The sequence below is a fragment of the Tenrec ecaudatus genome, chromosome 4, assembly GCF_050624435.1.
Source record: "Tenrec ecaudatus isolate mTenEca1 chromosome 4, mTenEca1.hap1, whole genome shotgun sequence".
NCBI lineage: Eukaryota > Metazoa > Chordata > Mammalia > Afrosoricida > Tenrecidae > Tenrec > Tenrec ecaudatus.
In genome coordinates, this window is record NC_134533.1 from 189336479 (window position 1) to 189363597 (window position 27119).

General features: G+C 38.4%; 1 non-coding gene across 1 annotated transcript; it reads left to right on the forward strand.

The window, feature by feature from the left end:
* Positions 1-19019: 19019 nt before the first annotated feature.
* LOC142447349 (U1 spliceosomal RNA) lies at positions 19020-19182 on the forward strand. Its single transcript, XR_012784089.1, has one exon. It is a non-coding gene; the product is annotated as a U1 spliceosomal RNA (small nuclear RNA).
* Positions 19183-27119: the final 7937 nt, after the last annotated feature.

Genomic DNA, 27119 nt, shown 5'->3' on the forward strand with positions numbered 1-27119 from the left:
CTGTAACTCACTAGAAATCTTGTACAGCAGAGCTGGATTAGGCCTTTTAAAAACGTTCAAAATGACCGTGTTGCATAGCAAATCTTTGACATCCATGAATCCTCCACAGCTATATTTTAAACTCCTAATATATATTCACTATGTTTTAATTAATACATTGCAAGAATGTTAAATGACAATTTAAGTGACAAAACTACATGGTATGCTGGAGAGCATAGTTCACTAGAAGCCCTGGTGGTCTAAAAGTCATAACTGTGCTGCTCATTGCAAGATAGGCAGTTCAAAACTACTGGCCACTCAATAGGAGAAACATGAGACTTTCCACTCCTGTAAAGAGTTACAGTCTCCAAAACTCACAGAGGCAGTTCTACCGTGTCCCCCTGGATCACAATGAGCCAGCATAGGCGGAATGGCAGTGGGTTTGGTTGTATGTGTAGAACATAGAAATAGTGAACATAGGAAACAAAGCACCATTGAGTCAAGGGACACAGATGTACCAGCCATAAGTCCAAATATAAGATGCTAGTTAAGATCTAGGGTCAATGTTTTTGTTTATTTTCCAAGCATAAGAGTCTATGATAACATTTCTCTCATGGCCATTCTCGGTGTACAGCTCCATAACTCAATGAAGAGAAGTAGAAAATTGAGAGATTATAGTAAGCTAAAGAAGACATAACTTATGTCCCTGACACTCTTAGAGAACAGCTTTTACAAAGTATATACCATGGGAAATGAATCTAATTGATCACTATGCTACTACTTTCTATCTGATACAAAACCACATCTCTTTCAGAAATGCCACCATTCTCTATGACAAATGATAAGCCCTTAAAGGGGTTTCTTGTTTTTCTAAAATATTTCTGGGCTCTATCTGTTCTAGTGTTAATAGTTTCCTAATCTATTGACTTTGTTCTTTCAGATTTAGTAAAATTTAAATCATGTGATATTCCAGCTATTAAATCAGTGAATACTTAAGAAGAGAGTTTGGTAATAACACACAGCAGTGGAAAAGCTAGTATTAATATTCACACATACCCTCAGTGGGGTTATGAATTGGTATACTTTTTCTAGAGAGAAACTTGATAGTCATGTCTATCGATTGTATAATGGGTGTGCGTATGCATAGTTTCACATGCATATGAAGCAATTGAAAATACCATGGCTTGGGTCAGGAGCAAATTAGTCCTCAAAGTAATATCCTTGCTTTTCAACACCCTAAAGAAGTCTTGTGCAGCAGATTCACCCAATACAATGCAACATTTGGTCTCTTGGCTGCTGCCTCCATGAGAATTGATTATAGATCCAAACAAGAGGCAATCCTTGACAACATTAATCTTTTCTTTGTGTATCGTGGTGTTACTTGCTGGTCCAGTTATGAGGGTTTGGGTCTTCTTTAGATTAAGTTGTAATCCACACTGAAGGCTACAATTCTGGATCTTCATCAGCCAGTGCTTCGAGGCCTCACTTTGAGCCAGCAGGAGGTTAATAAGCCTTCCTCCAGTCCTGAAGCTACATTCATGGCAATAGCTATACTGAATCCATAGGTGACGGTGATGGGCTCAAGGTGATGGGCTTTATTAGGGAAGTTCACAGGTTACAGTTCAAGCTGGAAATACTCTTCATGCAGGTGTTTAGTCAGGATAGTTTCTTCCCAATCGTACCCACAGGGAGGCCTCTCTCTGGCCCTCAGCTCCTTGGCCTGGCCTTTGTCCTTCTTGGGCAATGTTACAAAGATCTAATAGTAATAATAATAATAATAGCTGCTAATAAATGCCCAAAAGACATGCCACTTTTCTGCAAAGCTCACCCTGAAGGCACTCAGCTCCAGCTCAGTGGAACAGCAAGGCCAGCTCTCCCAATTAAGTGCCCAGAGGCACACCACTCTACCAACCAGCCTCCTGCTCCAAAACACTCAGCTTCACTTACTCTATGGACTGAGACTCCCACTGCTCTGACTTATGCTTGGGTTCCTTGGCCTGCTGCTGCTGCTCCTCTGCCACTCTTCTGGAGTCAGATTATCTCCTGGATCAAGGAAGTACAATGCACAGGGATCGCAGCTCTAATGGAGATCCTGGATTTTCTCTCTTGCTGGTCATAACCCCCCCCCCTTTTCTGATTGTGAGATGGCTCATTTTATACCCTGCAAGATGTCCATCACATTTAACCCTGATAACAATCACTCTGGTCTGTCTTGAAAGCAGTACAGCCAGAATGCTCCTTAGAGACAAGGTGTGTGAGACTCCATTTCACGTACTTTGGGGATGTTCAAGAGGAAGTCCCGCAATGAGATGGATTGACACAGTGTCTGCAATACAATAATATAAAGTATAATTATAATAATATAACAATGTTTGCCATTTAAATATCTGTCTCTTAACTTGAAGGTATCAGAAAACAATATACCGGAGTGCATGGATAGAACACGTGTCATAGATGAAAGCATGCCAGATTGTTAGCTTCCTTGCTCATCCTCAGTCTTATCTACACTTCAGTAGGAGAACAACTTATTATCAAGAGATAATGATACTGATTTGTGAGGGTGGTGCCGGATTGGGCAGTTTTTCCTTCTGTTATACATAGAGTTGGATCCATCCAGATGGCATGAAGCAACCACTCACAGTGGAATCATATAATTCAATCAGCATCTTTCTCCACCTTCCACACAGAATCATCGAGAAGTATGGTTCTCCACCTTCCTAATGTAATTATATATTGTGAAATATATATTTCTTTTTTTAAACCCCACCGCCCCAAATCCTGCAACGACAAAAACATTCAAAATATATATTTCTATTTACAAATAAATGAATTTTTTTCTAGAAGCATGGTGTAGCATGGTTAACAGTGTTCATGCCAGGTGCTCCTTCACGGTGTACCTGCATGGGAGCAGACCCACCTGAAGACGGAGAGAGGAGCGGTGTCTTAGTTCCTAAGACCATCAGAAATATGTGTTTTCCAATGGTCTTAGGCGACCCGTGTGAAAGGGTTCTTCAGCCCCCAAAGAGGTCATGACCCACAGTTTGAGAACTGCTGATCCAGAAAATAAAGGTCTTTGGTGGGAATAACCAAAGCTGGTACTAGAAACCCCATTAGAAGCCATATTAAATTATTCACTGCACTGAATCAAGACTTAAAGCTGAGTTTACTTTTAGATTCAGCAATTCCAGTCTCAGAATATTTGCCAAATAAAAGTATTCATATGTTACAATGTTTTATCTATTATACTAAAGATTGGAAAGTAACCCAAATATCAAATAAAGAATAAATTTCTATAGACCTTTACAGTAACGAGTTCAATGATTTTAATGATGATTCTTATTATTGTTAGTTATTGACAATTCTAACTAAAATTAGTTTTTGTATTTTTGGAAATTGCTTTTACAGAGAACATGTAATTATTTTGATATAAAGTTAGCAATTAGCCAAATTGTAATAGAAAATTGTTCAAAGTAAAAATGAAGTCACAAAACATTGCAATAAGTATACTAGGCAACTTATGCCAAGGAATATATAACTGAAAGATTCTATGAAAAATTAAAATAAAAGATTCTATTAAAATGATTACCCTTGGATATTGAGATTCATGTTATTTTATTATTCTTTTACTTATTGTATTTTTAAAGTCCTTATGACTTCTATAATTATTACATTGTAAAGTAATTAAACAATTTAAAATATATATATCATAAGTAGATAGAAAAACACAGTATCAATTTAACATAAAATCAATCAGCTTCAGGAACTAACAATAAATAAGATGTTCTTCTTAGAAAATCAGTGTACTTCATTTTCCTTATTTAGGTAAGATGTATTACTTTCCAAATACAGTAGAACCCCAGTTCTTGACTGCAACAATACTTGACATAATCAGAATTGGACGTGAAATGTGGAGAAAACTTTGCATCAGAGATTCAAACAAAACAACGGACTCCGGCCCGACGCAGGTGATTTCAGTCCACAAAGGCAATTCCCCTTTCGGGCACTGGGTGGTAGTTGGCGTTGCTAGTACGTGATATTTGAACCTTTTCCAGCTGGGTTCCAAGTGGTTTGCTCTATTTTCCTTAGTTTTCTGGCTCTTTGTACTGTTTTCTGATAAAAACATGAGTCCTAAGAAAGAGTTTTTGAAAAGATTCATGATCAGGAACCGGTTAACTGTGTTATGGATATTGTTGATGAAAATTTAGTAAAACCCTTTTAGAAAACAGTTAAGGAAACGCCAACAGCAGACCGCATTCGACCGATGTTTTGTTTTAGAGAAAACCACCCAGGTGCTAGTGAAAAAAGGCAAAGAAGGGAAAAGAGTCCTGAAATGCAGCTACCAGTTGATTTGATGGAAGGAGATTCCCTTCCAAAGAACGCCTCTCTCTCCATCTGTCCTCTCCAGATCCCTGCCCACAGATCCAGATCCTCATCCGTCTCAAGGTATGGGCCACACTGGGGCCACACTGTAGTTGTTAAAGTTTTTTCAGTGTTGTGTTTCTTGTTTAAATTCTATTATTTAACTCTGAACTTACTGACTTTGAAATTTCTGTGTAATATTTTGTATAAAAAGAAAAGGGTAGGGTAAATGTGCTTGACACAATGTATGGATTGTCACGAATGAGGCCCCAATAACACAATAAAAAAAAAGAGTTGTAACAGCCTGCAATAAAATGATTAGAAACAAAAACTTGGTGGTCGAGAACGGATTAATCCCTTTTCAGTTCTTTCTTTTTTTAATTTAATAAATCATTTTATTGGGGCTCAAACAACTCATCACAATCCATCCATACATCAATTGAGTAAAGCACACTTATAGGTTCAGTTATTTCTTATGGGAAAAATTGATTCAGAACCTGACTGCATCGCATCTGGATGCCCCTTCCAGAACGGATTAGTGTTGAGGTCCGGGGTATTCTAGTGTTTTGGGCCTTTGTTATAATTTTGAATGTTATTGTCTGTAGCAGGACATGGTCTGGAGAGCTTCTGATTTTAATATGGACTAAAATATAGTATATCTAGGTTTTATTTTTTATGTTTTTAATATTTTAAGAGTATATATGATAGAAATTCAGAAACAGACTCATTTCTGATGGGAGAGTAAGAAGATGGACTTCTTTTAAAAATGATACTACAAATGCTTCGTGTTAAAACAAAGCCAGGTGGTTACCTGGACTCCATTGAGTTGTTAATTACCATTGGTAAGTGGGAGGAGACTTAGAGCCATGGTAACCTTACCTAGAAACGTCTGTTTCTGAATCATTCAGTACTCTATGTGATGATACCAATTAAACATGGACTTTTTTTTTAACTTAGCCTTTAATTTGCTGTGTTCCATGAGCGTTATGAGATAGAGTATCTTTTATTCTTGCCTCCATTCTAAATATGTCCCTGACATCCAACCTACCTTTGATAATCTTTCATAAACTCTATTCAATTGAGTTCTTTATTGTTTATGTATGAATTATGTATACCACTTTCATTGTCGTATTCTTATTTTTTTCTTTTGTGAATGCTTGTGTATACAGCTATAGCAGAAGTGAGTCGTTTCAGGTCTCTTGAATGAACCATTTGCTTGATTGTAGTCATTGGATAAATCATTAGCATGGGGAGTGTTTATGGAGAAAACCTGAATTCCTTTTGTTTGATAATAGAAAAACAACTGTTCGTGTAAGATATTAAAAGAATGAAAATGAAAGAGAGACACCTTCATTGAAAATCATGATCAGATTTATTCAATCACACATGGCTGTTTTATGTTTCATGGCTACAGTTCTAGATGCATTGTTGTGAACAAGGAACTCCCTGCAATAATAATGTTCCAATTCCGGAAAAGAAAAGTAACCCAAACCCAAGGTGCCTTTTGGGAAATGAAAAGCAGAGAGTCAGCACTTCTATAGTATGTTGAATTTTAATGCTCTGTAAACGATTTCTCTGAGGTCCTGAAAGTATTTATCTGATTCTCAGATACCTTCAGCCTGTTGTGGAATACCACCGTGAATCCCAAGGTAGTAAGAAAAAAACATGTCATTCCATAAAATGACAGACAAGGAAGCAGGGTGTTGTTAACAAAGATGCAACTCTCTTTTTGTTGTGTTTGTTTTGTAATTCTGAAAGTACTTCTTACACTTTAAATGTTTTAATTTAGTGATTCAAAATAAACATGCATGAACTTCTCCCATGCTTGTGACAGGTGTGTGTGTGAACTCCATAATTTTGAAAAATAATAATATATAATAACTGTTAATGTCCAAATGCATGTTTGCTGCATCTTGTGGCACTTTATTGAACTATGTTATTGAAATTCTTTATTGTGGGATTTGGTCTAAATTCTTGGTAAAAGAAAGACTATCGTTTATGTCTTGAAATTGATTTTTAATCAAATGATGCAAAGGACATTACTGATGTTTTAAATAAAGCTTTTTATTCTCTAAAGATGATGTAAATACGATACTATATTTTACTTCCTTTTGCAGCCATGTACTATTTCATTGTAACTTGCAGCACAATGGAATAATTCAATGTAAATAGATGCCTTTCATCATAACCTTCTGTTTCTAGAAATATTCATAATTTAAATAATTATGTATCTTGACTTCATGCCAATTAAGTTGGCTCATCTAGGGACTGAATTTTAATGAAGTGCTTGAATGAGTTTTTATTGATAGGATCTTTTGGCAGGGACACAATCAAATGAGAAAAGGTTTAATTTCATATTTTTTCATTTCTTCAATATTTGAAAAACAGAGATAAGAACCGAGAAAAAAAAAAAGCAAACTGAAGCACTGAACAGAAGATGGTTAGAGGCCAGAGGCAGAATAGTTTAAACACATTCAAAGATAATTTGCTCACCAACATTTACAGTTAGCGTGAGTTATCTCAAAGTATAAAATCAGATGTTCCTTGCCACTAAAAACATTCTTTTCATTATACAAGCAGTGGTCAAATTCTGTCAGGCGTGTGTCATCTAGTTTTAGGGCATCTGTCCACCAAAATTCTGGTGATAACTCCATTTTTTAAAAGATGAAGAGTGATTTCAAGATGTTCCCAGCTGAATGCAGAATCCACTTTGCCAGGAGGGCTCCTTCGTGTTCGACAGTAGGCTGCAGCAGTGCCTTGCTTTGAGTGGACACGGCGTCGTTCCCTGGAGGAAGAGGATTTTACTCTGCGCCAACAACTGTCTCACAAACAATGGGACTGGATAAACTAAATAAGCCGCAGACCTGGGCGCCCGGTGTAAAAGACCACATAATGCAAACTGATTCCTGCAGGGCCTGCATTAATGTGACTCTGAACAAAAATAACCACAAATCCTCGACTCACTTTAACTACTACTGATGAAGATATCTAAGCCGATGGTTCATTATGAAGTGTCAGACTAGTTTGAATTAGGATTGGGATCAAAGCATTGGAGGATGGCAGCCAGGTGAGTGGTGAAGAGAGGTGGAATTGCTAATCCCCACCAAGGAAGAGTTCTAATCTTTATACAGAAAGCCAGGCATGAGATACTTTCTTCCTGATTTTTTTTCAGTAACATAATTACGTTTGTATGAACAGAGGGAAAAAGAAATGGGTTGGATTTACATTTTAATAAAGACAAGGCTTTTGATGCCGAAGCTTCACAAAGATAAACAAAATAAACAAAATTACCTGGTACCTGTTTGTAGAAATTCACCTTTTATAGTAGATTATTAAATGCTATCACTGATGATGATAATACCAGAATATATTAGGCATTCAGCAAATGCTTCTTGAATAAATTACCAATAATAAGGCTCTGAAATGCCTATAATCTCCTTCTAAGATCAGATTTAAGATGTAGAATATGCCTAACTTTTCTGTTAATGGGCTATTTTATAGACCAAGTAAATATCTAAAGTGAGGTATTTGTCTTATGTCAGCAGAGTTGAGCTCAGATATTTTATTCTGTGGTTTCAGTGTATTCACTGCATTTGTGTCACTGTCCAGTTACTAATCTTACTATCTCAAAACACCCACACCCCGGGTTCATTAAACAAAGATGCAAACCTTTATAAGACAGTAGCAAATGACTCATATTTGGAAAAGCATTTCATCTTTAGCCGGAAGGTCCCATATGGTAAATGACTCTTCTAGAGGACTTTTCCAGGAAACTCACCTAGAATGATTCTCAACTGATCTGTGAAGGTGAGCAACCCAACCTCAAGTGAACAATTTGCTTATGTCATTATTGAGAGTCTATTTTCTATCTTCTCAACCACAGTGTCGGTGGGCAGAACAATTTAATTTTTTTTTTTAGTTGTAGCATCAAAGATAGTTTAGGATTTTCTATAGGTTGTTGGGAGAAAGCCAAGCACTAATTCAAAGAATCATTGACTTACAACTTATAAACTAAGAATGTTTATCTATTTGATCAAATGACTTTCTGTAGAGGCCAAAATAGGCACATGTTATGGTCAGTCTAGTGTATAATATGATATAATTAATTGAATTTTCTGCTTGTTTTATTCCCATAGAGATAGGGGCAGTTCTAATGATTTCATGGAATATAAGCGATCCCCCAGTAAGGCATTACATTGTTTAATGTTGGCCAGTTAAATATTTGTCTCTTAAACTGAAGGTACAAGAAAACCAAAAACTGGCTGCGCTGCATAGGATGCCTGTCGTAGATGACAGTGTGCCTCTTTGTTTAGTTCCTCGCTCACGGTACTATCGAGCTAATCGTGACTCAGCAACTCGTTTTAGGGTTTTTGACAATGTAAATCTTTATGCCACCAGGCAGGCTCGTATTTCTGCTGCTGATATAATTGTTGGCTTGAGCCACTACCCTTGTACTTAGCCACCCAAAATTTAGCTGAGTGCCACCAGGTCTCCTTCATAGTGATGCTCAAAAACCGAAACGACTCTTCTTGAATCAGTCCTGACTCTTTGTTTTTGTTGTCGTTGTTAGGTGCCTTTGAGTTGATTCTGACTCGTAGTGAACCTATCGATCGGCCACAGAACAAAACTCTTCTGGGTCCTGTTCCAATAGCTGTTGTTTTTGAGCCACGTTGCAGTTGCTGGGTCAGTCTCATTTAGGATCTTCCTCTTTTTCTCAGATCTTTTGTTTTACCTCTCAAGATGACCTTTTCCCAGGGATTTTTCTCTCCTGATAATCTGATCAAAAATCTGGAGAGGAACTCTCATTATTGTTGCTTCTGAGAAGCATTCTGGCTGCGTTTCTTATTCTTCTGGCAGTCCTTGGTATATTCCACACACTTGGCTAACAACAGAAAGTAAGGGCATCATGTTTTCTGTGGCCTTCTTTATTCATTGTCTGTCTTTCACATGCTTATGATAGAATTTAAAATACCATGGCTTGGGTCTGGTGTTCGTTGTCAGCAGAGCAACATGTGTGCTGTTTAACACTTTAAAGAGGTCTTAGGTAGCAGATTTAAACAAAGTAACATGCCCCTTGAATTCTTGACTGCTGCTCCCATGCACGTTGTTTGTGGATACAAGCAAACTTATGTGCTCCTTATTAATATTCTTCTGCAACCATTGTGGAATTATCTTCTGCAATATTTTACTTGCATGCGATATTATTGTATGATAAGATCTGCATTCTGCTTGGTCACCCTTCTTTGGAGTGAGCTCAGAGATGGATCTCTTCCCGGCAGTTGGACAGATGGCCATCTTCTACATGGTAAGACAAATGACTGATTCCAGCACTGCGTCAGCTTGTTGAAACCTTGTCATGGGTAGTCCATCAATTCTTGATAATGCATTCAGTGCAGTTGGCGCCTCTTCCTTCAGTTATCATCAATGCCTGATCATATTCTACCTCTCGAAATGGTTGATATCAACCAGTGTTTCTGATGTAGTGGCTGTATATTTTTTCCATTATCATTTGATACTTCTTGCATCATTCATTATCTTTTGCCAATTGACTCCTCCAATATTGCACCTTGAGGCTGGCATTTTTTTCTTCAATTTTTTCACCTTCAGATATGATGCACATGTTTTAATTTCTTTTATGATAATGTGTTACTTTGTCTTCTTAGACTTCCTTTGGGAGTACTTTTTCAGCTCTTTTACTTCACTGTTTCTTCCACTTAGCTTGGCTGCTTAACATTCAAGAGGCACTTTCAGTCACTTCTGACTTTCACTTTGATATTTCCTTGTCTTTGTAATGACCTTTTGCTTTCTTCGTGTATGATATTCTTGATGACATCCCACAGCTCATGAGGGTTTCTGTCATTAATATTTAGAATATCGTATGTGTCTTGAGATGGTCTGAAAACTCTTGTAACATATACTCAAGGTCACATTTTCACACTTATGGACTTCTTTTAATTTCCTTCAGCTTCAACTAGATCTTACATCTGAGCAATTGATGGCCTGTCAGTCCTGGCCAGTTTTGACTCCTGTCATTGAGCTGCTGCGTGGACATTCTATCTGGCAGCATACATGTGTAGGGCTATTGTTTATTTTGTTCAAAAAATGTGTTTACAAGTAAAAGGCATTACACTTGAAAAATTCTCTTATGTAATCTCCAGTTTCGTTTTTGTCACCAAGGCCATGTTCTCCAAATACTGCTTCTTCTTCTTTGTTTCTAACATTGACATTCCAATTAGATGGAAGAAGTTGTTGAATTTTTCAGTTTCACTTTTCAGTAGTTAGTGTGCAAATCTGAATTGGTTATGTTAACTGGACTAACTTGTAGACAGATAGGTATTAACCTATTACAGAAAAGATACTTATTTACCCATTACAGAGAACAAAGTATTTCAAGATAAACCTTGAAATGTTCTTGACAATGCATGTGATGTGTTTCCTCTTGAATTTATTATCCAATCATATGGTTTCCTGATTCAAAATAGCCTATACCAGTTCATTTCAGCTTACTAGTGCCTAGAATATTGATCTGTATGCATTCTATTTTATTTTTGATGACTTTCAGTGTTCTCAGATTCATATGTATTGCATTCCACATTCTGATTAATTAATAGATGGTTTCAGATGTTTCTTCTCTTACTGAGTTGGGTCTCATCAGCAAAATAAAGGTCCCAAAGCTTAACTCCATCCCTGTCATCTTGGTCAACTCTTCTTTTAGGCAGCAACTCTTCTTCAGTCGTATTTTGAGTGCTTCCAAATTGAGAGGCTCATTTTCTTTGCACTATATCAGACACTATTCCGCTGCATTCATGAGGTAATCAGAGGGCAGACCCTCACAAGTCGATACCAATTTCTTCGTGGTAGTTTGTTCTCAGTTGGAACATTTCACCCAAAGCTGTTTACCTTGGGTGACTCTGCTGGTATTTGAAATATCATTGACACAGCTTCTAGCATCACAGCAACATGCAAGCCAAGACAGCATGACAAAGCGACAGACCCTAAATAGCATTTTCAAGAATGTAAACATTTATTGAAGGCAGTCTCATTTTCCTCTCCATGAGTGGGGTTGAACGGCTGAACTTATGGTTAGCAGTCTGTTGTTTACCTCACAGCATCTTGAGGACAACACTAATCCCACTGTCACCAAGTCAATTCTGACTCACAGTGACCTTACATAGGGTTTCAGAGTCTGAAAATCTTTATGAGAACAAACCACCTCGTCTTTCTCTTACAGAGATGCTGGTAGGTTTGACTAACCAATCCTGAGGTTAGTAGCTCCTAAACTTACCCAATAGTCAAGCGTAGTTGTCAAAAAGAATCAAACAATGCATTAGGCAAAGGTGCTGCAAAAGATTTCTGTAAAGTAGCAAAACACAAAGATGTCAATTTAATGACTCAAGTGTGCTGGACTCAAATCTTTCTTATTTTCAACTACACACAAGCATGTGAAAGCTGGTCAATGAGAAATGGTGATTAAAGAAAAATGGACACATTTGAATTGTGGTGTTGGTGAAGGATACTGAATAGACCATCAATAATAAATCTAGGCTGAAAAGAGTAATCCGAATGCCTCTTAGAATTTGTTTGGACGTGCTATGAGGAAAGGCCAGTCCTTAAGACAGACATTGTGCTTGATAAAGTTGAGGTTCAGCAAAAAGGAAAAGAGAAAGATTTTCAATGAGATGCATTGACACAAAGAACCCAATAGTCTCAAACTTAGTAACACACTTTTTAAATTGTATTTTAACAGTTTCATTTGCATATAATTGAAATATCATAGAGTTCAATACTTTAAACACATCAAAAAGAATTATACAACCATCATTATCTTCAATTTTAGAACAATTTCTTCTTTCTTATACTTACCATCAACTTCCTATATTCCCCAACCGCCCCTTGTGTTAACCCCAAGAAATGATTAACCCAGTTATTGTCTCTATAGATTTACCTATCCTGAACTTCTTATAAAGAAAAACATGCAAAATAAATCAAACATCGAATAACCTCCACTGAAAAGATAACAGAAAATAATAAAAATAACAAGAATAAATTCAAAATGGGTCAAGATGGAGAACAAATGATAAGATACTAAGTTTCAACCTAACTACATCTGCATTAGTCCACTTTCCAATCTATTCTCTCAGATATCAAAGCTATTCATTGCTCTAGTCAATGGTCAGAGGAAATTCACCACTCAGAGGGAATGCTTAGTCCAAGTGTGGGCAGTGTAAACGATTGGAGGCTTTGACTGTCGTCAGTAGCGTTCTGCAAACTGGATGCATAGAATTTAGTTTCAAAATGTGGTCTCTCCTCCAGTCTTGGATTTATAGCAACCATATGGAAGATGGCTCAAAACTTGGTGATAATTCATTCTGTTATACATAGGGGTATACCCCCCGAAACATAAATTTTTCCAAGCTATGTATTTTTTTTTACAAGACAACCTTATTATCTTAAAGTACTCCCTATTGCACTTAATTCAATTGTGAAATCTGTTATTCCATTCTTGGAAACATTTTTCAAGCTCATCTCTTTGGATGACTGACAGCCTCTCCCTTGTTTTTTCTTTTCTTCACCTCTTCTACGTCATCAAATTACTGTCTTTCCGTGTCTTTCTTCATTCATAGAAACCTAAAGAAGTCATGCAGAGCAAGTTCATGTGAATAAGGTGCATGGGCTAAGAGAGACAAAAACTGGTGCAGAGAAGGCTGCATGAGCAGATGCATTGTTGCGGTAGCAAAACCAGTACCTTGTCTACCACAAATAAGACTTTTCTTGGTCTCACACTGCTAAGCAATCTATTCAGAACTTCTAAATTGAAAGCCTGATTGACAGTCTAACCTGGTGATCAGCTCCAAATGCACTACTAGTTGACATTTTTGTCCATCAGGGAAGTTGACAGATGGCAAGATGAGGTTTGTTATTAATTGACACTTCACCATTTTTTAAACAACAAAACCACTCCTACACTTGAGTTTCTTCCATAGCGTTTCCCGTGTAAGCTATGCTCAACATCACAACAGTTTCTGCGGCATTTTTCCCAGGCAGGAAACACAATTTCACAGCCGCATGCTCTTCTCTTAAATCAGCCATCACAAAAATTGAGGTGCACTAACTCAGAGCAAATTGCCTGATGCTTGCCTGGGGGTGGGGGGATGTGTTCTATGAAAGCTCCACTCCACCCAGCGCAATTCTGGTTTTGTTGGGGGTACTCTCATACATGGGAGTTGGTGGGTACTCAATGGCATCTAAATGGTTGTACACTGTTAGGGCCTGGACTGGTTACATTAAGACAATTCTGACAAGGTAGAGAAATAGTTGAAATGGGGCAGTTTCTGACATATTACCTGTGCATTATAAAGCAAAAGAAATGATGGTATTGTAAGTTGTTATTCTTGTTACATTACCTCTTAGGTTGGTTTACAGTCACATTCTAGGAGCAAGTATTCTTAAAACAAAAAAAAAAATTAATTTTGCCTAGTCTGAGTATTGTTCCATAAGTAGATGGAGCATAATTGTGGATTCAGTTTTCATTAATTTCATCATCAAAGTCCTATCTGACCTTCATGTTTGAGTTTAGATTACTATATTAATAAATGCCCACATTAATATCTTCTATAATTTTTATAACTATTAATAGCACCAAAATATTTTAAAGATCTGTTTTTAAAATATGTTTTCTCTAAACTTGGCAATGAGTTCTAGCTATGGTAAATTCCTATTTATAGATAGATAATAAATTCCTCAGATCTCTCCCATTTCAATGAAATAGCTTATTAGCATATAGTCTAAATAGACAAATAATTTCATGGCTTTAAAGGTTAATTAATATTTCTTAATGTAGCTCTGATTTCTCAAAACATTTGCTAAAATGCGCTGAATATTTTTACTAAACTCTGTACAATGCTTTCCATGCATCATCTCAAATAATTTGATTATCTAAATAATTTTATGAGGTAAAGAATAAGAATATGGCTATATTGTATATATATAAAAACCTGATAGGGGGTATAACTTTCCTAGAGTCACATGATAGGTGTTAGAGAAAGAACATGAATTCAAGTCTCATTGTCTTGTCATGGAGTGGGCATATGTTGGCTCCATGAAACTGGTAATTTCTAAAGCTTTATACGTTCAATGATTTCAAATAATATAAATGAATTTAACTTCTACTTATAACATGTATTAAATGTAGTGTGAGCTCATGAACACTTATGAAACCTTACTTATTTATATGGTATCATTAAAAGTATCAATACTTCTGGTTACATTTGGCGATTAACCAGATGTTTGCATATTTCGGTATTATTAATGTTTCAAATGCCTTTTGAATTTTAGAAGCTCCACTGCTTTTTATGAAATTGTTAAACAATGTATTTTTGAAAGCAAATATATCCCCCTTTTCCCTCATGAGTAACCTCCCCATATACAGGCAATATGCAAATTACTGTGTCAGAATTTGACATTATTGTGTGGCTTTCCAAATGCTATTGAATTTATCATTATTTTTAACTTCAAACAAATATGTGTAAAATAGTTAAGCCTCAAAGATAATAAATGTGTAAAGCTAGTCTTTATTCCAAAGCCTATTTACTTCCACTTTTGAAATTATCAGTCATTTGTTTTATTCCACAAATGTTAAAAATAGATTTCCAGGGAATTTATGGCAGTAGTCTATGCGTGATCTCTTGCTTTTTCTAGTCAAAGCCTTTCTGATCTCTGGTTGTAATTATTGAGTGATACCCAATCAGCAGAGCAAATACGTGTCCTGTGCCTTCCGCACAATTGTTATATTTGCGTCCTGCATTGCTGTCGCTGTGTCTGTCCATCTTGTCAAAAGCCTTCCTTCCTTCCTCTGTCCCTGTACTTTCAAAAGTGTAATGTCTTTCTCCAGAGAGTAATCCTTTCTGAGGACCTGTTCAGCCAGCTCACACAGCTCAGTAGAACCAATACCTGATGTTTGAGTCTGACGAATGCTGTCACCACGGCACTTGTGGTCAGTTTTCTCTGAGGCTGGAAGCTAGGCAGGTGTGCAGTGTGGAAATCACATGTTTACACTCCTTACTCTTGTAATACGTTTTGCTCTGCAATAGCATATTCGAAGAGCCCATAGTGATGTTCATTGCATCCAAAAGTATACTTATGAAAATTGAGAGGCAACTAGGCTTTTACTATTTATTTTTTAATTTAATAAAACTCGTTGTACTTTTGGAGAAATACTACATTTACATCTCCTGGCATTTGTTTTTTCAATCAACAGCCTATAATGTGAAGAGAAAATGCCGCACAACCAGGATTGACACGCTGTCATTCATTTCAGCTTTGTGTTAAGCCTCAAATTCCCACGAGATCGTCGGAATGAATTTTGCGAGTTGTGAAAGTGGTCAAAGAGCTGAAATCATTGTCAGGATAATTGCTCTAAGTTCAGCATAGGCTCAAAGGGGGGTTTCCAAGATGAACATAATATGTTCAGAGAAGAGAAGCCACCTGACTTATTTCTAATATACCCACCACAATACTACTGTCTAAAAGGAATGGGATCGTGCTCCTCCAATGAAAAGATGAGTCAGGGTGAATCACATAGCCTATCATGCTCAGATGAAGGCGAAGAATATTGCAACTGAGGGTCTATCAGGAAGCAATATGGAAATCCCTTAAATAACAGGTTAATTGTTTTTTGGTCAGGTATTATTTACTATTTTCATCAGTATTTCAAACTCTTATAATATATTCTAGTTGTACATATCTCTTATTGACCTTATTTAAGTATTGACTATATGAAATAATAAACTACCTTTGGGATCCCTTACTTTAGACTTTAAAATGGTCACCAGGGTAGCAAAGTTATTTGGATCCCACCAAGGGCAGGTCCAGAGTCCCCGAGATGATGTCTCACCATCCCTGTGTCTTAGAAGTACAGTCAGCAAGGATGGCGAGACTTCATCTCTTTGGCCATGTTATCAGGAAAGACCAGTCTGTGGAGAAGACACCATGCTTGGTGTAGCACAGAGGGACCACAGGCAAAGAGGAGGGCTCTCAGCAAGGCAGATTAACACAGTGGCTACACCAAAGAACTCCAATGTAAGAACAGTTGTGAGGATGCCAGGGACCGGCCGTATGTCCCTCTGTGCCGTATAGGGACTACAAGTTGGAACCGCGTCCACAACATCTAACAACAAAACACTGTGGCGATATTTCTTCCAAGAAAAAATTGTGTGTTCTTCTGGAAGTGCATCGCGTATTCAAAATTCTTTACCTGCACCATAAATCAAAGGCATCAATTCTTGTCCAGCTTTTAAATGCATGCGAGGTTATTGAAAGCCCCTAGACTATTGATATTCATGTGTTCTGTTTTATTTTTGACAAGTCCCATTTTTCTGGATTCAGACTGTACATTCCACATGCTGGTTACTTGTGGATGCTTGCCTGTTTTATTCTCATTTTAAGTTATTCTACATCAGTGGTTCTCAACCTGCCTAATTCCGAGATCCTTCAATATACTTCCTCATGTTGTGGTGACCATACAACCATACATTTCATTGCTGGTTCATAACTGTAATTTTGCTACTGTTATGAATCGGGTAACCCTGTGAAAGGATCATTCAAACCCTAAAGGGGTCATGACCCACAGGTTGAGAACTGCTGTTCTATAGACAATGGAAAGTTCTGAAAACGTTTCTTCATCCGCAGCATTAAGGTGGATTTTACATTGAAGAAGCAGTGCTTCCATTTTTTTTCCTACAGAAAATAGATCACCTGGTCCGTTTTCTGGATTTTTCTTAGTCCAGAAGCTCCTCTGACGTTCCCCCTGCAGGTGTTCGGCATGCCCACAGCCTAATTTCCTGCCTCCCACCCCCACTTAAATCATCACAGCAAGAGAGACTGATAGCCTGATAGACAGCTGCTCCACTGTCTATCAGGGAAAAGACAGTGACCTTGAAACATTTATTGGTAGCCTAGACCTGGAGATTCTAAGGATGAAGTAAAAGTAGAATTTGTAAACTTATATTAATATTGTCTTTATTCTAAGTTTAACCAGGAAGCTAAATCTTCAGCTATATTTAAAATGTAGTGATTATTAGAAAGATTTTTTACTAATAAGCATTTTTATCTGAACATTGGCCTATAAGATCATGTTTTCTACTGTTATTTCCGGGTGGTGTTTTGGTCTCTCCATCTCTTTTTCATGTTTCCCCTCTAAAAAAAGGAAAATAAATTTAGCAAACTCTTAGCCGTCAGAGTAATTTTGGGATGTGAAACAAAATTCATGCTAAATGAATAAAAGTATGTGTGTTGGAGGAGGGGCAACTTTATCATTTTGGCAGTAACAGAGGTCTGCCAATTGGTTCCAAAAATGGAATGCGATTGCTTCAATATGTGATCTATATTACATTCCTATGAACTTGTATCTCATAGGACGCAGCCATTATGTAGAAAGAGAAGTTATTTAAAGAAAGGGAACATCTGTGTTTTCAACAGTTGAGCTATCAATGGGCAATTAACTCCTTCCTTAGACATTTTCCCTCTAAGACAAAAAGTAATTAAAAAATTTGGAACTTTATTCCTTCATTAAGCTAAACAAATTTGTTATCATTCACTATAAGAGACTTTTCATGTTTGACCCACATGAAGAATCTCTGAAGTTGGGTAGTTAAGTGCTCAGCTGCTCAGGGAAAGGTCTGAAATTTGAACCCATCAGCACCACCATCATCTTACCATTGGCTTCAGTAAAGATTTAGTGCCACTTAGTGTCCTTTGGTATGGTTCCCCCTTGTCCTGCAAATGATGAGTGGGAATCAGCTCAGCAACAGTGGTTTCCATTGTGATTTGCACGGTTGGGCCCCAGAATTGTTTGTCAGAGTGAATGGCCAATGCCTACTGTACCACTGGACCCTGTCTCCGTGGTATAGTGTTCTGTTCCTCAGCTAATACCATTGGAAATCTTTCCTATTTATGATTCCAGTATGCATGCTGCAATTACATTTTCTTCTCTTACATGTTTTCTTAATTTATCCAAATAATTTTTAACTTGTTCACTGGCATCCTGATCTCTTCCATGCCCTCTCTGCTTTGTTCAATATATGTTTTTTAAAAAGTGATGTATTATCTTAAATATAAAATTTTATATTATCCTAAAGTGTAATGTTTTTCCTCATTCCTGTCAGTAATGTTTATATGTTTTTTTTCATTTTTATCTTGAGAATAACACATTCTGCAGTTTAAATGTTTCGCCCTTTCTCTGGTTGGCTTCTATTTCCATAACAAGGTCTTTTCAGGTCTGTTGTTTTCCAGTAGGCAAATTCATGACCTTCTTTTGGCATCTCTCATCCTAAGCTTAGGTTCTGTTAGGATTCTAATCAAAATAATGTGCATAATAAGTGACATTTTTTATGCCTGGGATTGATGAGTTTGAGGTTGTTTTCACTTTATTGTTTGGCATGATAAAGGATCAATAATACTAGGGGCTGGTGAAAGCCTGCGAAAGCACTGGTCAAAGGGGCAACGGGACGAGCTTTGTGAGAGGTGATGTGTTTTCCGGGAAGAGTAAGAGCCGAGCTAGGCGCCTTCATTGCTAGAGCACTTGGTCAAGCAGTCAGCGAATAACTGAAAGTTTGTTAGCTGGAACCCCCCATCCACTCCATGGCAAAAGGCTTGGCAAACATCTCTCCTGAGGAGTACAGCCTATACTTACCTGGCAGGGGAGGCACCATGATCACGAAGGTGGTTTCCCCAGGGCGAGGCTGATGCATTGCACTCCGGATGTGCTGACCCCTGCCATTTCCCCAAGTGTGGGAAACTCGACTGCATCATGTGTAGTACTGGGGGCTGCGTCCACACTCTCCCCTGATTAAAAATAAAGGAGTGCAGTCTAGACAGCCTTTTAGAGCAGTTCTACTCTGTCACGTGGGGTCCCTGTGACCCCATGGTACCCCAAAATCAAAACAGGGCAGGAGAAGGTAAAGCTTTTTCAAGCTAAAGGAACTGCATATGCAACATAAACTTCTTTTTACAAGCCTTGAATCAACTTTTTAAATATGTCTTTTACTCCTGAGTATCCGGGAGACAGCTAACCTTCCTATCCATTTCTCAGTAACTATGTTTCAACCTTCCCTTTTTGACATGGCAATCTGCTGCTTTCATTTGGCCACTTGAGTCTCTTTTTAAACGTACTTCTCTGAAGGAAAAATCATGATTCTCGGGCAAATAGAAAATGAACACATGCACATTATTTCATTTAATTCCTTAGTCAATGAGGGAGAGGATAAAATGCTCAGATCAGTTCAGAGAGCATTTGAAACATTTATATAGAGACAATTTAGCAAGGAAACATTAGGGTAGAATTGCCAAGTAAGATTCAAAAGAACTGGTTATTGGCTGCCTCAGTGTCTTTGTCCTGCTCTCACAGGAATGCCACAGGTGGGTGCACGTGATAGATGCTTCGGAGTGAACTTGAATGGTTCGGGAAGTGTGCACATTCACGTGGAGGCCAACCTCTCAGTCGGCTCTCAGCCTAACGATGCCTCCTTGCGGCGTGACATTTTGATAAGAAGAAATTGGCAACTTTCCCCTTCTCTCTTCCTGCCTGCTGGGACTCTGCCCCCGGCACTGCCTGATGTGGCCACAGAACCCTGAGAATTGTGGGTGCCCTGCCATGTTCCAACCGACCCTCATCCACAGGAGGCTTCATTCTCAGGCCTGTCGCTTCCTGCATCCTACTTCACCTTTCTGCATCACTCGCCTGCTGCTAGATGTGGGTCTGCAGAAGGATTTAAGGACTAGCACCGGGCTTCTGGACTTGAGTTGGACAGGGCTCGATGCCTTCTTGAGAAAGAGCTCCCTCTTATAGCTATCAGACTGTCACTGGATGGGTTTCTTTGGACAAACGGCCTCACACAGAGGCCTCGAACTCAGGCATTTACTCTCTCATGCGTTAGGGCCGAGGCACAAAGCACAGGCTTTCGGGGGCGAGGTCCTTGCATCAGCATCTGGACATTCTTTGGTGGTCTTCATGTAACCTATTTCTTGTGCTCCATCTGTGCTTTCTTCTCTGTGCCCTGGTGGTATGTGATTGAAGGGCTCAGCTGCTAATAAAAAAGTGGTCTGATTCCACCAGCAATTCCATAAGATAAAACTTTTAGCAGTTGCACCCAAAGATTAAAATAATGGAAATCTACTGGGCCTATTCTACTCAGCACCATCAGGTCAGTAGGGGTCAGACTAGACTGGCAGACAAAGGTGTGTGAGTGGTGTGTGTGCCCTATGCCTAATCCACTCCCTTAATATCCCAAAGGTGAATGATTGAAGACACATCTTGATGGATATGGCTTATTAACGTATCAAAACCTTTTCCCCAAACTATTAAGTATATGGGTTGTGATTTCAATACATGCTTAAGGGGAAGTAATTCAGTCCATGCCAATGTCCAATAAGTCATACATCTTGGCGCTATTGTTTGTACTCTCAGTCAAAATCAAGATAGCATATAACTGTACTAAGTTTGAAACCTCTAGTCAATGGTAAGCAAGGAGATGAAATGAATATATTTCCCTAAAAAACACTTGAGTACTTTTTCCCTTCTTGTAAATTTAAATATATATCTATCACTCACTTCTCTGCATTTTATGTTCCAAGTTTAGATCATTTTTCTGAAGCTTTGGACCATTATTATTATTTTTCCCCTTGTTTTATTGTTTATCCCTGGGCAAATGTATATTCTGTCAGTCCTAAGAAGTGTTTGGTGGTTTGAAATTGAGAAAAGTTGCCTGATGCTGATAAGGGAAAGTAAATGAATAAAGACAACCTTTGATAAAATTTAGCCTCTGTATGATAAGACGAAGCTCCTGTTGCTGTTTCTGAATATTTATATCTAAAATATTTATTGAAGCAAGCTTAGATTCTAGGTTCAAAGTGACTAATGCATAATACCAAAGAAAATAAGACAGGTTTAATATACATATATATATATGAGACACCCTAAATGAGAAACTGATATGGATCATTAAAATAGTGTGGCGATCCAATATTATATTACATTCTTGTATCTAATGCAGAAAATTAAATGCATGTATACCCTGTGAAATAGGATATTGTGTGGGATGTTGTACGCACACTATAGTACAACTTATGGGAGTGTGCTTCGATTTGTCCTTGTCGTGCTTGCTAATGCTAGAGGTGCTGGCAGAGGCCAGAGTAATACGAGTTAGCTAGAAGGGGAATGGTGGAAAGGAAGCGAATATATATGAGAGGGAAGGAAACGGGTGCCGAAGCCCTATCTGCTGGGAAGCTTGACAGAGAGGCAGGAGCACCCAGTCCTTGTCACCCAGATAATGCTGGAGATCCTGCACCCAGAGCCATGTTCACTGCTTCACTTGTCTATGTGTCACTCATGGTCCCATGCTTCAGGAGTTTTGATTTGATAGACACACACACCAGTGGAACACACTAGATAACACAGAAATAAAATTCATCCTCCTACAGCCAACCAGTTTTCAACAAAGGACCAGATAACATGAAATGAAAAGATAGTCTCTTCAACAAATGGTGCTGGCAAAATTGGATTTTTATTTGGCAAGGAATTAAACAAGACTCAGAACTCACACCGTATATAAAAATGAACCCAAGATGGATAAAAGCCCAAAATGTTAACCCTAGAACTATGAAGACCACTAATTAGAACATAGGAGCAAGTTTAAGGACCCAAGTACAAGACACAAACACACTAAAAAACATAATGGAAAGCACGCACGCAGCAGGAGACAAAGTAGATTACTGGGTCCTTCTGAAAATAAGATGGTCACATGTGTAACGAGGCTTCATCAAAAGAGTGAACAAGGAGCCCATGGAACAGAAAACTATTTTGGGATTTACAGTTGGGACAAGAGACTGATTGTAAAATCCCTAGAAAACCATAACATCTCAACAAGACAAAAAAAGAATAATCCACTTAATGTTTATGAGCAGCAGACATAAACAAACATTCTATTAGTCTAGTAATATGAAAGAAAAGACAGCATTGAATGTATCAGAGAGAATGTTCTTGAGTAATAAAAATAGAACACTCAATCTGTGATTTCATACTTTTAAACATGATTTGTTTTATCCTATGTGATGGCTGGAAATGTCCTTTGGCTTAATCTCATCTGGCTCCTTAATTTCATAAAAAATAAAAATTGCAAACCAGAAAGACAAGATGATTAAAGGCAATTTTTATATCTTTGTGCTGACGCTCCATGTTTGCTACAGGCCTATGACATAATTAGGCATTTTGCCTGTATAATTTTATTTCTTAAAATTACTTCCCATGATTCTACAGGTCTGTACTGTTGGAGACAATTGTATTTTTAGGAATGAAGAAGAAAAAGAAGAAGAGAAGAGAGACTTCGGGTTAAAGTGCCATAATATTGAGCTTTACCTTCATCCCTTCTAATTGTAGGATGTGTTCCTATACGATATCACAGGCATTTGGAAAGCTAATAAACGTGCTGAAGCCGTCTAGGATTGGTTTAATGGAGGAGGAATAGTCCAGAGGCTCATGCAGAGTGAATGTTTGTTGCTGAGTTTGAGATAAAGTTGAAATTTAATCATTGCTTTCATGATCTCAAGGAAGCTTCTTGGCCACACAGTCTTAAATGCTATATTTAATCTTTATTAGTGGCCACCCAGTGCTGGCTTTTTGTGTCTATTGCTTTAGCCAAAGGGGCAGGTGTCACGGTGGACAAGAACACCTGTCAAGTCAACTTTATTAGGGTCTAATTTCCATAAAATGAAACACATGCACTTTAAATGCACAAGCCATTGGACGTTAAGAAATGTGTATGCCAGTGTTGCCACCAGAACGGTCAAAATATGGAACACTTTCATCAACTCAGAAATATCCGAGGCAGTCATCAATTTTGATTTTTATGGAACGTTTGCTTGAACCCATGGCCTTTGTCCAGCCAAAGCTGATCCTGGCCAGGGAGTCAGCCCGCAGCATCTGAGAGCTTTTTGAAACAGAGCCCACGTGTGAATGTGACACAGGAGACCTTGGATCTCTATTTTAATCCAATCTTGTGTTTTGCCCCCGGCTGTGGTTCCCTTTTGAAGAGAGCCTCAGACTTCTCTCACTCTCAATGACACAGTGCTTGAAAGCGGAGCAAATGCCTTCTCAAATCCTTCTAGTGAACACTGACTGCCCGGAGCTAAATAGCTTACGCATAGTACCAGCTATTCTGAGTTAGCCCTTTTTAGAAAGATGACCGAGTAGTTTGACTTATCTCATGGTCTCAAGACCTCATGCCCTGGTGTGACAGGTGCAATCATTTTATGGCCTTGGGTTTGCAAAACTAGAATCGCAAAAGTTGTTTTCCTCTAAGGCAGCATGCCAGAACCCAAATTACCGCTCCACGACACTATGAAGCTAAAGGCATGGTCTCAAGTACTGAAGAGACAGACGTGCAGGGGTGAGGTTAATTAGAGGACAATGACTAGCACAAGCCCCCCAAAATGGAAGAGCTCTTTAATAAAGCAAATAGTTACTCCCATTAAATAGCCATGGCAAATATGATTTAAGGAAAATTCAGTTTTCTCTCAGCCACCTTTGCATTGCTTCCTAGAAAATGAAATAAAATATTAAAAATAATAATTCCAGGGAAATATTTTTCAATGACGTAGACTTGCTGCCTTGTATAAAAACCGCATAAATTACTCATACCTAAGAATGACATTCCTCTTTTTCCATCTTATTTTTTAGTAAGGGAAACTTTACGCTATATAAGAAAGGAACAGAAGCAAAGGGATTCACATTTATTGATTTATGCCCATGAAAAATATTAACTATTTCACGTTGACTAATCTATGACCCACGGAAGCCTTTACAAAACACTGCACATCCTTAAAGATCTTTCACTTCTGTCTCTGAGTAAGACTAATCTTTTTTCCCACTAAGATACCTTTTAAAAATGAATTTGAAATTAAATGAATTAATTTTTTTAAGGAAGCTGCCGTGAGTCAACTCTCATTCTTGGCAACCTTGTGTTCAACCAACCAAAATGCTGCCCAAAACTGAGTCATCAGACAATTGCCACCATGTCCCCATCATGGAGGAGCTCCTTGCACCCATTGGCCTTCTTCATCACCAGACATGGTGTCCTTCTCCAGAGATTGATTCTGACGTCATGACTCAAAGCAAGTGAGTCAGCAATGCTATTGTGATCCATCATGTTTCTGTGGACTAATTTTTGGAACAAGGGCTCCAGGCATTTCCTCTTATAACATCTTAGCCTAGAAGTCCCTCTGACATCTCTTCACCATGATTCACCTTGATGATACTTGAAATACTCATGACATCGCTGTCAGCCACCCAGCAACACACAGCCGCACAGCCACATAGCAACAACCCTTCCTGAAAGGTGATACAGTGGTCAGCCATTTGTTAGATTGCATCATAAGGCATGTATCAAGGGCAGGGGTGCGCACACTTTTTCAGCATGCAAGCTGCTTTTAAAATGAAGTCAAAATGATCTACCAACTACAAAAATGCAAAACATATTTATTTTTATTTATTTATTACATCTATTCATAAATGCATTTAGAATTCTCTATATGTACAATGTATGTTTATGTACCTTGAATAACCGCATAAGTCCATATTGCACAACACAATTAACTGTGTACATTTTTTGTCATCACCTGAGTGTACTCTGATGACTTGCACTGAATGGAAAGAGCCAGGGATGCATCATCTGGACAGTAGCTGCTGACGGCCAGCCTCACGCACACTTCCAAATGATCATCAGTCATGGTGGAATGGTACTTAGACTTCATAATCTTTATGTGGGAGAAGGCTGACTCACATAAATAAGTAGAGCCGAATAATGCATTCAAGGAGGTAACACATTTTCTCATTTGGGTGCTTGCCCCTGAGAGTAAGTTCCAAAACTTTCATGCGCTCTGACTTCAGCTGAACTTTGGCTTGTAGTGTCAAAATCTCCCGTTCCTTATGAAAGTGATACGTTTTTGTCTTTTACTTGGTCCAGGTCTCCCACTCATTTTAATACCCGTTCTTATGTTTAAGAGGAAAAAAAAAAACCAAGATCTAAAAATTGGCAATAACTTAGCTTGTCAGTTTTCCTGCACTTAGCGCAGTTGTTTGCGCATGCGTTTGACACCTAAGATTGTATCTGTGCGGTGTATCAATTAAATGACGGGATTGATGATAGGCTTACTTTTTTTAATATCATGCGATCTACCAACACTACATTTATGATCGACTAGTAGATCGCAATCGATGTATTGAGCACCCCTGATCAAGGGTAAACATTGCACTGCTAACCCCAACGTGTAAACACTGCCCAGCTAACTCCTACATTAGTGGTTCAAGCCTACAGGCTACTCCCAGGGAGAAATAGGAGGACATCTACTCCCTTGCCCATTAACAACAGCCTCAGAAAATCCATGAGTGGGCATTGACTCCATGGCAGTGGATTAGCTAGCAATGCATATTCTGTTAACTACTCACTGCAATATCTTCAGACCCCATTTTATTTTTCACTTTCCATTCTGGTCCAAACATGGAGACTGCAGGATGAGGAACAAAACCATTGTAAGTCATAGGTTGGGTTGGGAAGACCCAACTCAAGGATGACAGGGGATTCTTATTTCTGTAATGCCGAACAAAATAGCACTGACCTCTTTCATCTCTTCAGGCCAATCTGCTTCTGTCTCTGGATTTTCTCACTTTCCTCCTCCTACCAAAAAGATCAAGTTGCTTTAAAATAGTTTTACATTGGATGTGAGAATCAAGCAGTCTTGGATTAAATAGTTTTATAACCTTGACTGTTGCCCTACTTTTATCTTTAGCAAGTAGGAATCCATCATCTATAAATAGATAACAGGATTCCATTGAGAATTAAATGAATACATGCAATCAACACAGAAATTGCTCCTCAATAAACGCTACTCATTTGTGCTGTGATGTATAATAACATCATCCCTGGGCCACACCAAAATGAAAGCAGAAAGAACACAGGCTTGATGTTAGGCGAGCCAGGGATGGCCACTGCACCTCTCTGAGCCTGAGTTCCTCATCTGTAAAGTGAAGATAATGATGTGTCCCTCTCAGGGTTGTTGCACGGATGAAATTAGATGGTGTCCATAAAAAGTATGAAGCATGAGAACGTTAGTAATCACCAGCCTTTGTTACCAGACTGCGGAATACCTACCTACCAAGCAAATCATGCTGAATTGTTTTTCTTACATAAGCTTATAGAAGTACATCGATGTTGTTGATGTTGCTAGGTGACATTGAGTCCGTTCTGACTCATAGTAACCCGAGGTACAACAGAAGGAAACGCTGCCTGCGCATGCGCCGTCCTCATAACTTTCTAATAGCTGCGTGCGTTGTTGCATCGACTGTGTCTGTCCATCTGGTCCAGGACCGTCTTCTTTTTCTCGGCCCCTTTCTTTTACCAAGCACGATGTCTTTCTCCAGGAACTATCTCCTGGATATACATAGTAGATTACTAATAAATTACTCTATAAGGCACGTGTCAAGGATAAATGCTGCACAGCTGACCCGAACATTCTTAATTCAAACCAAGACAGATTGGTTGGTTCCTTTTGGCAGTGCGTTGTACTTCCAATATCCTTCCGCGGCACAACCATTCAAATGCCTGATTTTCCTTAGTCGTCCTTATTCGGTGTGTAAAACCCACATGAATGGGAAGCAATGGGAAATACCATGTCTTGGGGGAGGGGCGCCTTAGTCCTGGAAGTAACGTCCGTACGTTTAAAAACTCTGAAGA